This window comes from Peromyscus californicus, unplaced genomic scaffold (genome assembly GCF_007827085.1).
Source record: "Peromyscus californicus insignis strain IS unplaced genomic scaffold, ASM782708v3 Scaffold_19__1_contigs__length_69161282, whole genome shotgun sequence".
Taxonomy (NCBI): Eukaryota; Metazoa; Chordata; class Mammalia; order Rodentia; family Cricetidae; genus Peromyscus; species Peromyscus californicus.
Window position 1 is genome coordinate 62,959,848 of NW_026294491.1, and position 6,000 is coordinate 62,965,847.

The 6,000-nt window shown below is 59.3% G+C and overlaps 1 protein-coding gene across 2 annotated transcripts in view; it reads right to left on the reverse strand.

The window, feature by feature from the left end:
* The window catches only part of Foxp4 (forkhead box P4), a 54,298-nt gene extending 51,699 nt beyond the window's left edge, over positions 1-2,599 (reverse strand). For both annotated transcript variants that reach the window (XM_052745561.1, XM_052745560.1), the window contains exon 1: positions 2,489-2,599. The gene's annotated coding sequence lies outside the window, so the exon portion shown is untranslated. The remainder of the gene's footprint in view (positions 1-2,488) is intronic.
* Positions 2,600-6,000: the final 3,401 nt, after the last annotated feature.

Below are 6,000 nucleotides of genomic sequence, written 5' to 3' on the forward strand. Positions count from 1 at the left end.
AGTGCTCAGAGACTCCTCAACTCCAACCCAGCCTTAGCCTCAGAAGAGACTGTAGCCTGTAGACGTCTCCCCCAGCTTCCAAGGTTGGAGCTAGGGTAAAATATGGTGAGGTATGTGTGGAGCACACCTATAATCCCAGAATCCCAGCGGCTGCGGCACAAGGACATAGTATGAGGCCGGCCTAGGCAACATAAAGAGACAGTCTCAAGTCTCCCCAACCCTCCCAGGAAACAAAACAAAACAAAACACAATCAGGTCCTTACAAAACAAAACAAAAACAACGAAACACAAGCAAGCACTTAAGGGTCCCCGCAAGTTAAGGTTCGGATATCACGGGGTCTGCAGCAAGTGTGGAAGAAAGAGGGGGTCCCAGAAAGGCCCTGACACCAGGCTACCTTGTCCAACAGACTGGAGTGGTGGTCCGCTGCACATTCTTTACACACGCTGTTCTAAGGGTTCCTCAGAGCCAGCAAGCCATCCAAGTGCCCCTCCAACCTCCAGATGACAGTCCCTGAATCACCCCGGCAAGGCAAAAGTTTCTCAAGTTTAAGGAGGAAAAAAAAGAGAAAGAAGAAAAGCCTGCAGACTTCCCCACAGCGGTTTTCCGCGGGGGCGGGCAGAGGTCGTCTGAGGCCGACCGCTCCCCTTCAGGAGCCTCCCCCTGGCTCCTCGGTTGATCTCAACCAGGGGCTTAAAATGCCGGTGCCGCAGGGTACCTAGGCCAAGGGGCCGACCCATTGAGGTTCGCGGGGGTGGGGTGGGGGTGGAGGCTAAGCTTCGCCAGGAAGCGGTGGAACAGCATGGACCACCCGCTGCTCCTTTCTTCGTGGGAGATGGGACACTCGGGCAAACCACAACGACTGTCGCGGAAGCAGCGCTCACTCTCCCGACCCTGAATTCCAGACCCAACGCCGTCGACTGCCAATCCAGGCAAAGACGCTTTAAGTTCAAGGTAAAAATCCCGCATTAGCCAAAACTCTTTTCGGATTGCTCCGGAACCATCAAACGGTGGCTTCGGACTCAGGTTTGTTCCTCCTGGTCTCCAAGCCTACCCAGCTCGGAGCGCCACGGTCCACCGGGTGGGCAGATCCGTGCAAGGGTGCACCAACACGCGCTTATCTCCAGATATCTGAAATCCCAGGTGCCAAGCAAAGGAACGTGGAAACACGCGCGGCAGTGTTGGCATAAGAGGCCCAGGGTGCAAAGGAGAGGGGCACTGTCTGAGAGCAAGGACAGCCCCCCATACCCTTGTCCTCCCAACCTACAGAGTAGGCGGACGCTACATGAGGGTGTTCACGCGGTTGCCTCAGTTGGGGGAGACAGTCAATTTGTGATGGTCAGGGCCTCCGCCTCAGAATCCGCGTCCCACGAAATCCCACGTTCCTCCACACAGGTGGCCGCGGCCCCAGGTCTCTAAGGGCACTCCACATTCTGGCGCCACCCGGTTCTGCTCCGGCGCAGCCCAAGAAGCACAAGTTTTACATAGAAGCGGAGTGCAAGGTCTGGGCACCGCCGAGGGTGGCCGCGGGTCAGAGAGGTGTTGGGGAGACGAAAGGACTGTCTAGCGAGTCACCAGAGTCCTCGGTCTGGAGGAATGGGGTCCAGCTTGGTCACTCCGGCAGCCTCATCCCTGGTGGCACTGGGCCCTCCCTCCAGTCACTTAATCCCCCCACTGCCCCGCAGGAGCTCTGTCCCAATGGGGAGGGTATCCACCAGGTCAGTCCGCCACCGACCAGCTCTAACACACACAACCCACAGGGGCCATTTCCAGTCTCTCTCAAGTCCCCAAGAAGTTTTCCGCTCTATCTCAGATGTGATTAAGGGATGCGGGGAAAGAAGGTTGACTAGTCTCAGCACTTCCGAAGTGCGACCAAAGCGACGAGGTGTTTGAGACTGTTGGTCGTCCCCCCCCCCCCGCCCCCCCTACTCAAGTCCTTCTGCCTCCTGCTAGTCCTGGGGAGTCCCGTGCAGACTGGACTTGGGGGGATCCCACTTCACCACTTCCCTTCCCGGCTCAGGAAAGTCCGGGCCGGGAGTATTCTTTGTCTCACTCCGGGAGGGGGGGTCGCGCCCCCTAACACCCCATTCCCAGCAGCGAGGCCAGAAGGGGGCGGAGCCCAGATTCTTGGGGCAGGGCGGGCCTCAGTGGCCTCTCCAAGCCGCCCCCATGGCCGGCTTCCCGCTGCCCCCCAGCCCCGCGTCGCAGCCCCCACCTGTTCCCCAGGCAGCTCCAGTCCGCTGGGGGCCCGGGCCGGGGGCAGGGTTTCGTAGCTCGCCGGGGTCAGTGCGACGCGGCCGGCCCCGGCTGGAACAAAGTGCTCCGGCCCCGGGCCGGGCTCCTCCCGGCGCCCGGCGCGCCTCGGGCCGGCAGTTTGCAAACACAAAGTGAGCCAGGGAGCAGGCGAGAGAGTGAGCTAGCTGGGGAGTTCGACGAGTCGTCAGCCCAGCCCCCACCCGGGTCCCTGGGGTCCCTGGATCGGCCACCTACCTGTCCGGCCCGGCCGCTCAGTGCGGGCTCCGGCCCGTCAGCCCGCGCGGGGCATGGGGCTCGCTCGGGTCGCAGCCCGGGCCCGCCGCCACCCGCCGGGACTGCCCCTGCGCGCCGCCCCGCTCCGAGGCGATCTTTCCAGCGCCGATCGCCGCGCGCCTCAGCCCCTCGGGGACATCGCACTTTATAGGATGGCTCGGCTCTCTCCGGCTTCCGATCGTCCTTCCCCGGGCTCCCGCGACGCTCCTGAGCTCGCTCCGGCTCCGGGGCTCCGGGACCCCGGCGTCCCCGCCCCCGGCCCAGCCCTGGTTCCGGCCCGGGCTCCTCCCCGCCGCGCCGCGGCCGCCTGCGCCGCGCCCTGATCGCGTGCTGGGGGGCTCCGTCCCGGCCGCCGGTGGCACTGTCCGGCCCGCAGGGGCGGCCGGCTCCGGACTCCGAGGGGCTGCGACTGAGCCCCGGCTGCGAGTGGCTGCGAGCGGGCGGCTCGCGGGCGGGGCGCACCGGGCGGGGGACCGGAGGGGTGGAGGGAAGGAGGGAGCGCGCGGAGCGACGGGGAGGAGGGAGCGAACGAGAGAGCGGCGGAGGGAGGGGAGACTAACTTCTAGTGCTACCATAATTCGCCTAAAGCAGGTGCAGCCACTTTTCCCCCCGCGAGGCGGCCAGCGGCGAGCCGAAGAAGACCACGTGGACCAAACTTTGGGGAAGGAAAAATGGGGACGTGGGGCTACAGATCTGCCAAAGTAGATAGGCCGCAGAGGTTCACACTGGCCTGGGGACCCATCCTATGGGACGCTTTATAAACTCTGGCCTTTTCCAGGAGCCTGGAGGGACGGCCAAGTCCTGCTGGCACACGATTCACTGGTTTCGGGCGGGCTGCGCCTGGCGCGGGGAGTGGTCAGGGGCCCCCCGAGTCCGGAGCCGGCGTCGGGCGCGGGCCCTGCCTTGTCTCCTTCCGACTCCCCACTGTGTGGGGGCTGGGGCTGGGGAAGCTCGTTCTGGGCTTTGTGAACTGTCGTTCTTCTTCCAGCCCCGCGCACGCGCTGCCTCGGTCTGCAAAGGGGAATTTCCTATAAAGTGCTGTGAGAACCAATGAAGAAGAGGCTTCGGGCTGGATCCACGCGGGCCGGGCGCAGAGCAAAGTCGAGGCAATTATCTGAACAAATTAGATTGTAAACAAAACTCGGCGTCCCTGAATACCGCTTGTGCCCAGGGGGACTGAGAGGATGGGGTGGGTGGGTGGAGGTGGGGACGGTGGTGTGTGTTTGGGTTGGGAGGGGGAAGTCCGGGCACGGAAAGGCCCTCTTTCTGAGGGGGAGGGCAAAGTTGGGTAGCAGGCGCCAGGCTCAGACTGGTGGAGACCTGAAAAAAATCCTCCCACTTTCTACCCCAAACATTTTCCCTGTCTGGGTGTGTGAAGTAGTGAGGGACGCCCCAGGGTCCCTCCGTGGTTGCCCCCACCCTGCCCAGTGATGCCAGGTCCCCTGGTCCTTGATGTTGGATGAGAGCAAGAAGGTAGTGACCCTGGAAGGCCCTGTTGACTTCAGGTTACCCTTGAGGCAGGTGGCCAAGGACAGGCAGACCCCTGCCTCAGTGGAGCTGGTTAAGGACTGGGCCTACTTTCCTAGGGACACATATTTTGGAGAAAACTCTTTAAAAACGGGTCTCAGAGATGGCGCTCAACTTAAGCTGGTTCAGCTCAACTTATTCTGACGTTTTTCTGTGGGAGCTACAGCCAGGAGTTGAAAGGTGGTGATAACTACGCAGGTCTAGAGCGTCTCTGTTTGCCCAAGTGGACAGACAGACACGACAGGCAGACATAGACTCTGCTCAAGTCTTGCAGACAGGTAGGTGTCAAGTTGGGGAGGACTGTTATGTCACCTATTTAGTTATCTGTGCTGCTGGAGAGCAGATCAGGCCTCATAAATGCTAAACACATGTCTTCCCATCTAGCCGCACTCCGACCCAGCTCATTTATTTGGACATCACCGTGACCTTTCCAGTACAAATGAGAATCAACGACTGTGGGTGGTGAAGGCAGAAGGGTCAGGCGGTCAAGGTCGTCTTCAAAAATCCAAAACAGTGTTGGCCAGATGGTTCAGTGGGTAGAGACGCCTCCTATTGCCTGCCTGTAGACCTAAGTTGGACCCTGGAACCCACACAGTAGGAGGGAACTGACGCTTGAAAGTTGTTCTCTGACCTACACACACACACACACACACACACACACACACACACACACACACACACACATGCACACACGTGTACACACACGAAATAAGTAGATAAAACTTTATTTTTAAAACACATTTTAATCCGAAACAATAAAAATCAAGGATTAAATGATAGTTGACATGTGAATCCTGCCTCATTCCAGATATGCTGGCTCCTTTAATCTTCATAATTAGCCTATGAGGTAGATAGTTCTGTTGGCTCCATTTTATAGAGGGGGAAACTGAGGCACAAAAGGCACTCACTATGTGTAAGTGTACACAGCTAAAGAATGATGGAGCAGTTCCAACCAGAGCCGTTTGTCTTGGATGAGGGGTCACTCCGGACGGCTTTACCTTCTGTGGAGAGGCAGCCTGATGGACATCATCCTGTGCAGACAACCAGGGAACTGCCCCGCTGCTACACCCCCACCCCCCACCCCTCACCCCACCCCCGCTCCACAGCCCCCTTCCCATCCTGTCTCCAGCAGAGGCTGAGGGTGGAGTGTCAGGGAGGTGTGTGCTGCTGTGTGCCCACAAGCTCTGCCCCCAGCCTTGCTACATCAGCCCCTCCCCCACCTCCCACAGGGCACACTGGGAAAAGAACTTTTTGTTTTCATTTCAATTTACCTCTCTACTCGGGCCCACTCAGTCCCCAGTGGGACTGTGTGACTTCTGAGTCACAGTGGAAAGCCCAAGGGAGTCAGAAGACCCCATCTTGTCCTGATTGAGGCAATTCAGTGGAGAAAACAGACCTCTCGAAAGAAGGTAACAGAACAATGTGTTAGTCATAGTAGCCAGGCCCCAGGCCTTCCTCCCAGTGTGAGAGTTTGGAGGGGTTCCCCACAGGAGCTGTAAGTTCCCTAGGGGGAGTCACTGTGCCTTGTCCCATCCCAGTCTGCCAGGCAGGTGCAGGTGCTCAGGTGGTGGGGAGGGCCTGACTGTAGCCAGAGGCTAAGGTTAGGACCACCACAAGGGCTGGACTCAGGCAGCCTCGGGTTTGGACTCCATCCTGGACACTTACAGATGTGTGACCTGGACAGATTGTAGGTCCCAGCCTCCCTTCCTTCAGTCACAAAACTGAAAGAATGCCTCCTTCGCCTTTTTTTTTTTTTCTTGAGACAGGGTTTCTCTGTGTAACCCTGGCTGTCCTGGAACTCACTCTGTAGACCAGGCTGGCCTCAAACCTGGAGATCACCTGCCTCCAAGGACTGGGATTAAAGGTGTAGGCTACCGCTGCCTGGCAGAAGGATGCCTTCTCAAGGGGGTTGGGAGGAGAGCATGAAGAAAGCCTGGTGATCTGTG